The sequence below is a fragment of the Rana temporaria genome (genome assembly GCF_905171775.1).
Source record: "Rana temporaria chromosome 4 unlocalized genomic scaffold, aRanTem1.1 chr4a, whole genome shotgun sequence".
Lineage (NCBI taxonomy): Eukaryota > Metazoa > Chordata > Amphibia > Anura > Ranidae > Rana > Rana temporaria.
In genome coordinates, this window is record NW_024404432.1 from 4,933,739 (window position 1) to 4,942,749 (window position 9,011).

Consider the following 9,011-nt stretch of genomic DNA (forward strand, 5'->3'; position numbering starts at 1 on the left):
CCTCTTTTATCTCTTCTTTAACCTCAACTTTAGGATCTCTCAGGTTTCCACTCTGAATATATAATAAAACATTCATTATAATAAACATGTTTGTGTATAAATCATAACAACCAATAATTGTTCCTCATCTACCCGATGATGGTGGGGGATGGTGTGTTCTTCCTCCATCACCCCATCCTCATCATCCTCCTCCTCTTTTATCTCTTCTTTAATATTGACCAGTGTGGAATCCTGAGGACGGGGACATCTCTCTGGTGGGTTCCCATTACTGGATCCATCTGTAGGAAACACACACACTGACTGAATACATTGTTTCTATGTGTTTATCAGATGATGGGGGATCTAGGTGGAGCCTCCGTACTGCTCTCTCCTTTACAATAAAGTCTCCTCTTACCCGGTGATGTGAGGGGCGGCTGATTGTCCATCATGACGTCCTTGTAGAGATCCTTGTGTCCTTCTAAATCCTCCCCCTCCTCCATGGAGAAATAGACAGTGACATCCTGGCACCTTATAGGAACCTGACACACACAATGATACAGTCACCATCCAGACACACCCCTTGTCTGTTACTGGATAATGTCCCAGAATCCTCCTCACCTCTCCTGTCAGCAGCTCCATCATCTTCTTGGTGACTTCCAGAATCTTCTCCATGTTGTGTCTCTCGGGTTTTAGGGAGTCACATGGAGGCACTGTGATGGTCATGTGATCACCTGACTTCACAAGAGGAAATCTCTGTATTGAGGAACCAATAGGAATATCATGTTAGAATCCCAGAATCCCCCTCACCTCTCCGGTCAGGTCTGTGTTATTATTAATAGAGAGAAGAGTGATGTCATGTGACCTCCCAGAATCCTCCTCACTTCTCCGGTCAGGTCTGTATTATTAATAGAGATAAGAGTGATGTCATGTGACCTCCCAGAATCCTCCTCACCTCTCCGCTCAGGTCTGTGTATTATTAATAGAGATAAGAGTGATGTCATGTGACCTCCCAGAATCCTCCTCACTTCTCCGGTCAGGTCTGTATTATTAATAGAGATAAGAGTGATGTCATGTGACCTCCCAGAATCCTCCTCACCTCTCCGCTCAGGTCTGTGTATTATTAATAGAGATAAGAGTGATGTCATGTGACCTCCTAGAATCCTCCTCACCTCTCCGCTCAGGTCTGTGTATTATTAACCACTTAAAGGGGAGTTCCAGTTCTAGTTATTTACTTACTGATCTCAGAAGCAGGCAGTTTCCATTCTAGTTGTGGGCATCTGAAGCCCTCTCGTGTTCATTTCCTGGATTTCTTTTCAGCTATCTACCCATCATGCACCAGCAAATCTCGCACATGCTCAGTAATGCCTCAGGGAGGCCGTCCTTCTTTCTGACAGGTTGCTATGGCAATCTCGAGTCTGCAGAAGTTCCTGCCCCCATGCTATAGCAACCTGTCAATCACAACACAGGGAGGAAAGGAAAGAGAAGTCACATTAGGCAGGAAATGCACTGGCATTAATAGTGGTTGTGGACCGAAACAGGGTGACACCATCCTTATATTGGTTTTAATCTAGGGAGAGAGAGGAGCTTTCAGAATATTCATTTGCGATGTCGGGGTGGGCGGGACAAAGCGTCTATTTAACACAAGCCAATTATTTATGTATGCGGCTCCGCCCTAACCCCCATCCTATTGGCTGGCATTCCTCTGTGTCTCGCCCACCCCGACATCGCCAATGAATATTCTAAAAGCTCCTCTCTCTCCCCCTCCAGCACGGCTCAATGTTGCTCTACACAGTGACGGTGTGTGACACTGTCTTGTAATCTAGGGAGAGAGAGAAGCTTTCAGAATATTCATTTGCGATGTCGGGGTGGGCGGGACAAAGCAGCTATTTAACACAAGCCAATTATTTATGTATGCGGCTCCGCCCTGACCCCCATCCTATTGGCTGGCATTCCTCTGTGTCCCGCCCACCCCGACATCGCCAATGAATATTCTAAAAGCTCCTCTCTCTCCCCCTCCAGCACGGCTCAATGTTGCTCTACACAGTGACGGTGTGTGACACTGTCTTGTAATCTAGGGAGAGAGAGAAGCTTTCAGAATATTCATTTGCGATGTCGGGGTGGGCGGGACAAAGCAGCTATTTAACACAAGCCAATTATTTATGTATGCGGCTCCGCCCTGACCCCATCCTATTGGCTGGCGTTCCTCTGTCCCGCCCACCCCGACATCGCTGATGAATATTCTAAACGCTCCTCTCTCTCTCTCCCCCTCCAGCACGGCTCAACATTGTTCTCCCCAGTGACGGTGTGTGACACTGTCTTGTAATCTAGGGAGAGAGAGAGAGGAGCTTTCAGAATATTAATTGGCGATGTCGGGGTGGGCGGCACAGAGCAGCTATCGATCGCGAGCCAATAGGATGAAGTCAGGGCGGACCGCTACGTGTATGCGGCTCCGCCCCCTTTCTTAAGAAGCCAAATAATTGGCTGGCGATCAATAGCTGCTCTGTCCCACCCACCCCGACTTCACCGATGATGTCAGAAAGCTCCTCTCTCTTTCTCTCCCTGCACACAGTAAAACGCGAGATTTCGGTAAAAGGCGATTCATCCCAGGAACCATTGCGAATTGCCTTGTGACTTGATCGCCTAGGCGATTAGGACCGGAAGCTGTGCATAAAAACAGGGACAAAAGGTATTTACCATCCAATTTTTTTTAAAATATTGCCCATTGTGAAAACTATGCATTAAGGGCATGCAGTACAGCCAAACTTAAAAAAATGGGTGGAACTCCTCTTTAAGGACCGGACCAATATGCTGCTAAATGACCCAAGGGGTTTTTACAATTCGGCACTGCGTCCCTTAAGACAATTGCGCGGTCGTGCGACATGGCTCCCAAACAAAATTTGCGTCCTTTTCTTCCCACAAATAGAGCTTTCTTTTGGTGGTATTTTTATTTTTTGCGCTATATACAAAAATAGAGCGACATTTTTGAAAAAAAAACAATATTTTTTACTTTTTGTTATAAGAAAAATCAAATAAACTAAATTTTAGTCAAACATTTAGGCCAAAATGTATTCAGCCACATGTCTTTAGTAAAAAAAAAAATCGCAATAAAAAAAAATTAGCTACCTAGCGGGAACAGCGACACTAATACAGCGATCAGAAAAATGATCGCTTAGTGACACTGGCAATAGGGAGTGAAAGGGTTAACTAGGGCGGTGATCAAGGGGTTAAACCTTTATTAGGGGGGGGTACAGGGGCTACCCTGAACCTAACACTAACTGCCTGTCACACTGACACTAAATGCAGTGATCAGTACATATATGATCACTGCATTCAGTGACACTGTGACAGGGAGGTGGGGGTGATCGCAAGGGGTTAATGTGCCTGCGTGTGTCCTGGTGTCAGTGTAGTGTTGTGCAGACTCACTGGGCTAGATTCACATAGATTAGCGGATCTTTAGATCCGCGTAATCTATTTGATTTACGATCCGCCGGCGCAATTTTGCAAGGCTAGTGCAGTATTCACAAAGCACTTACCTCCAAACTTGCGCCGGCGGATCGTAACTCCCCCGGCGGAATTCAAATTCCGCGGCTAGGGGGAGTGTACAATTTAAATCAGGCGCGTTCCCGCGCCGATTTCCAGTGTGCATGCTCCAAATGACGTCGCTAGGACGTCATTGTTTTCGGCGTTAATGTAAACTACGGCCATTCGTATTCGCGACCGACTTACGCAAACAACGTAAAAATTCAAAACTCGGCGCGGGAACGATGGCCATACTTAACATTAGCTACCCTTCATATAGCAGGGGTAACTATCCGCCGGAAAAAGCCGAACGCAAACGACATAAAAAAAAAAACGACGGGCGGGCGTTCGTTTCTGAATCGGCGTATCTCCTCATTTGCATATTCGTCGCGAGTAAAACACGAAACGCCACCTAGCGGACAGCGGAAGATTGCAGCCTAAGATCCGACGGTCTAAGTCACTTACACCTGTCGGATCTAAGGGAGATCTATGCGCAACTGATTCTATGAATCAGTCGCATAGATCCGACCGTCGGATCTCAGAGATACGACGGCAGAGGCAGAGGAAGTGACACACGGGGGAGCGCGCGGATTGGCTGGGAGCGATCCGGAGGGGGCGGACAAAAACAAACAGCCGCCCCCTCATCCCGGATCGCTCGGACAGCCACGGGGACCGCCGCAGGTACCGGGGGGGGGGGGTCCCGATCGGACCCCCGACCCACGTCTAGGCAGGGACGCCAATGTGCCTGTACGTGCCATTCTGCCGACGTAAATGTACATGCGGCGGTCCTAAAGTGGTTAATAGAGATAAAAGTGATGTCATGTGACCTCCAAGAAATCCTCCTCACCTCTCCGGTCAGGTCTGTATTATTAATAGAGATAAGAGTGATGTCATGTGACCTCCCAGAATCCTCCTCACCTCTCCGGTCAGCAGGTAGATGATCTCCAGGGTGAGGTTTAGAATCCTCACAGTCATGTGACTCTGGTCCTGCTCCATGCTGATTGGTCATGTGATGTATACAGATTTACCTGTGGACCAATAATTAATAAGAGAGAATGATCTGGACTGTACTGGTTGTATAATATTAGGATGGGGGTGTATGGGGGATAATATGAGGGGTTCTATTATGTAAGAACGCCCCCCAGTGGTCTTACACACAGAGGAACATTCAGTTTAGCGTTTGATATGTTTCTGGGGTCTGTGATCCTCCTTCCCTTTGGTCTATAACATTTCCCCACCTATGGGGCCGGAACATTCTCTTTATATTGGAGATGTGGGGGGATAGGGGTGTGTTATGTAGACATAAAGTTTATGTCTATATAAACATTCCCTACCCCCCCACATCTCCAATATAAAGAGAATGTTCTGGCCCCATAGGTGGGGAAATGTTCTGATCCTGAAGGGGTTAATCTAGGTCTCCACACTATATATGTGTGTATCATCATCTGCTGGAGATAAAATATGTCACAGTGACTATGGAGGAAGAGGACGGACATGACGGGGTTACTGGGTGTAAATAGAAAATAAGATCTTATTACCTCCTCTGCTGCCTCTTCCAGCAATGTCTTCTCTCTACTTCCTCCTGACTCACCTCTCACCCGGAACTTCCTGTCTTCCTGCCTGACATCACTTCCTGTCTTCCATAGAGACTTCCTGTCTGCCATCTTGTGGAGATCAGAGGAACTGCAGAAACGTCTCGTAGTGTGAACACGTCCTTGTGCTGTGTGTGTGTATGTACTGTATATCCTTATAGATGGGTCATCTCCACTCCCACCAAGGGGAATAGAAATATATTACTGCTCGGGGGAGGGGGGAGGAGACATTTTGTCCCCTTTGATTTTGCAGTAAAATTGATGTCAGATTTAGTCATGTAGAACATCTGTTATATGGATACAAAGAACCCCAGCCAACAGTAAAGGGTGGAAATGGCTCCTGATCCCCAGATTTGGGCAATTATGTCACCAATATAAATAGAAAAAAACCTGCGCTATGTGTAACAACTCAAATACCTCCAGAAATAACTTCTACCGGACTGCTGCTGTAACAAAGGTAAGTCTTCCCTTTATCACCTAGAAGAGCATTATGTGTCACAGCGCTGTCCTATTGTGTGTGCCGCCCATCAATTATCACAAATACACTAAAATATGATGGGGCGTGGCACAGCTGCCAAGGTGAGTGGACACTGAGCTCTGTGCTACTGCCGATTATCAGCATATAATCAGCTTTACAGCTCTCCCTCGGCAGCCAGCAATGGTGTGGGGGCTTCCCTGCCGTCTGCTCCTCCACCCGACCAACACTGCAGGGGCGCCCGACAACTAGAACGATGACCCGGAGGAATGGAGAAGAGGCCGGGGGCACCAGCCAGAGGCAGCCAAGATAGCCAATCCTCTCCCCAAAGATCTCTATTTTACGGATTCCTCGGTGGAGGTCCAGAAGCTGAGGGCCCAATACGATGATGTGAAATGCAGGCTGCACACATTACAAATTCCCTATGCCATGCTGTACCCCGCTAAATTACAAGTGGTGGTGAAAGGGGAACCCCCACTTTTTTCCTCCATGGTCACTCCTGCGGGAATCGTTATTTGTGCTTGTTTATACGTTCATGTTTTTTTCTTCTTTCAAGTTTTTATGACTGTTTTGCTAATCCTACTGCAATTTATTGTACATGATTTCTCTGCATATGTTGTGCCAATACCACCTGATTACTCACAAGTAGGGATAAGCTTCGTGTTCGAGTCGAACAACGAACGTTATAGGGCGTTTGCGCCAAATTCGAGTGGCGTGTCACTGCCCATAATTCACTGCGGCATCGCAGTGCATTGCTGGCTGATGATTGGCCAAGCATGCACTATGACCCGCATGCTTGGCCAATCACAGCTTGCAAAAAACGGAGAGCCATAATTGGCCAAAGCCAGGGTGGCTTTGTCCAATTATGGCTCAGGGGGTTTAGCACACGCCCCACACTATATAAGGCCGCCTCCCTGGCAGCCTTGTGTAGAGTGTTGCGGTGGTTTCAGAGAGAGAGAGTGTCATTTTTTTGAGTTAGATAGAGCAGGCAGGCTAGTCAGTTAGAGTTACAGGGCCAGATTCTCGTAGTTCTGCAGCGGCGTAACGTATCCAATTTACGTTACGCCGCCGCAACTTAGCCGGGCAAGTGCTGTATTCTCAAAGCACTTGTTCCGTAAGTTGCAGCGGCATAGCTTAAATCGGCCGGCATAAGTCCGCCTAATTCAAATTTGGATCAGGGGGGCGTGTTTTATGTAAATGTACTGTGACCCGACGTGATTGACGTTTTTCACGAACGTGGAAATATCCCAGTGTGCATTGCTCCTAATACGCCGCAAGGACGTATTGGTTTTGACGTGGACGTAAATTACGTCCAGCCCCATTCACGGACGAGTTGCGCAAACAACGCAAAATTTTCAAATTTCAACGTGGGAACGATGTCCATACTTAACATTGTTACGCCACACTTATGCCACCATATAGCAGGGGCAACTATATGCCTGGAAAAGCCTAACGTAAACGGCGTAACTTTACTGCGTCGGCCTGGCGTACGTTCGGGAATTCGCGTATATAGCTGATTTACATATTTTGACGCGTAAATCAGCTTACACGCCCCTAGCGGTCAGCGGAAAAATGCAGTTAGGATCTGACGGCGTAAGAGACTTACGCCTGTCGGATTTAAGGGAAATCTATGCGTAACTGATTCAAAGAATCAGGCGCATAGATACGACGGCGCGACTCAGAGATACGACGGCGTATCTGGAGATACGTCGTCGTATCTCTTTTGAGAATCTGGGCCACAGTGTGTAGAGGATATATATGCATCCCAGGTGTTGTATATATATTTATACACTGTATTGAGTTTAGCTAGATCCCCTCTTCCTAATATACCGATAGGCAGGCAAGTGATTGTGCTAGCTGCAGTATTTTCACGTGGTGTACTGTCTGTGTCCTCTTCACAGTGTGCACCTAAAGCTACATGGTGTGTGTACTGTCTGTGTCCTCTGCACAGTGTGCACCTAAAGCTACGTCAATAGATTTGCTGGTGTTCACATATTAATTCCTACAGGCAGGGATCATCAAGTATTGTCAGTATTTGTGCAGCTACATCTCCCTGCAGGCCGTTAGTAAGTTTGGAAGGACAACAAGGAGAGGCACAGAGTCACAAGCCGATAAAAGAGGGCAAGCAGGCTCTGGGTTTAGAGGCAACAGTGCTGGTCGTGGACACAATGCATCCTCATCAGCACGTGGCCGTGGGACACGCTTGTCTATTTTTTCGGCAGCTGGCCGTGTTGAGCCGCAACATGCCGAAGACTTGGTAGAGTGGATGACCAAGCCGTCTTCATCCTCTCTCACCCAGGCTCAGGATACTTTGTCTGGCAAATTAGCTGCCAAGGCGTCCTCTTCCCTCTGCTCAATGGCATCAGTCACTCCTTCCCTAGCCCCACCATGTCCTCCCGAGGAGTCCCCCGAACTGTTTGACCACAGTGTTGGGTACATGCTGCAGGAGGATGCGCAGCGTTTTTAAGGCTCCGATGATGATACACAGCTAGAGGAAGGCAGTAACGTGAGCCCAGAGAGAGGGGGTGCCCAAGAAGGGAAGCAATCTGGCAGTCATGTTCCCCCAGCTGCAGCATACTGCCAGGTTTTCTACAGTGATGAGGAGGGAGGGGATGATGAGGTCACTAACTCCACGTGGGTGCCTGAGAGGAGAAGGCACATCTCCAACAAGGCAGGATGCCCTCCAGGGGCCAGCTTAAGGGCAGCACACCGGCTGCATCACACCGCAGAGCTCCTCATGTGCAGGGCGCTGCTGTCTCTCAGCGTTATTCCAAAAGTTATTTGGCGTGGGCCTTTTTGCAGCGGTGCATCAGATCACACCGCTGCTATTTGCAACATATGTCTCAAGCGTATCTCGCGTGGCCAAAAGATCACCCGCTTGGGCACCATATGCTTGACCAGACATATGTTGACCTGCCATGCAGTTCGTTGGCAAGCGTACCTCAAAGACCCACACCAAAGAACAAAGCGGACCTCTCCTTGCTCCTCATCAGCTGGGATCTCCAACCCCACTATACCCTCAGTCCTCTCTGAAGCCTGCACTGATAGGACTGAAGGTATAGAATTAGTTGTGTCACAGCCAAGTACTTGCGGGCAATCTACTATCGGTATACCAATGGCAGATTGTACCAGGCAAATTTCCCTGCCCCAGCTGCTGTAGCGCCGGAAGAGGTTCTCTCCCAGCCTTCCACATGCCCAGCGTTGAATTATAGCTTAGCTAAATTGCTAGCACTTCAACTGCTGCCTTTTCAGTTGGTAGATTCTGCCCCCTTCCGTGAGTTTGTGGAATGTGCGGTACCTCAGTGGCAAGTTCCCAAATGCCACTTTTTTTCACGGAAGGCGATTCCAGGCTCTCTACCGCCATGTGGAAGGCAATGTCCATGCCTCGCTGGACAGGGCGGTCAGCTGTAAGGTGCATATTACCGCTGACTCATGGTCCAGCAGGC

The 9,011-nt window shown here is 48.2% G+C and overlaps 1 long non-coding RNA gene across 1 annotated transcript; it reads right to left on the reverse strand.

The window, feature by feature from the left end:
* Window positions 1-694: 694 nt before the first annotated feature.
* On the reverse strand, window positions 695-5,078 carry LOC120921725. The gene is made up of 3 exons (XR_005744933.1): window positions 5,037-5,078; window positions 4,417-4,526; window positions 695-732 (listed from the first exon to the last, which is right to left on the reverse strand). It is a non-coding gene; the product is annotated as an uncharacterized LOC120921725 (long non-coding RNA).
* Between the last annotated feature and the right edge of the window lie 3,933 nt (window positions 5,079-9,011).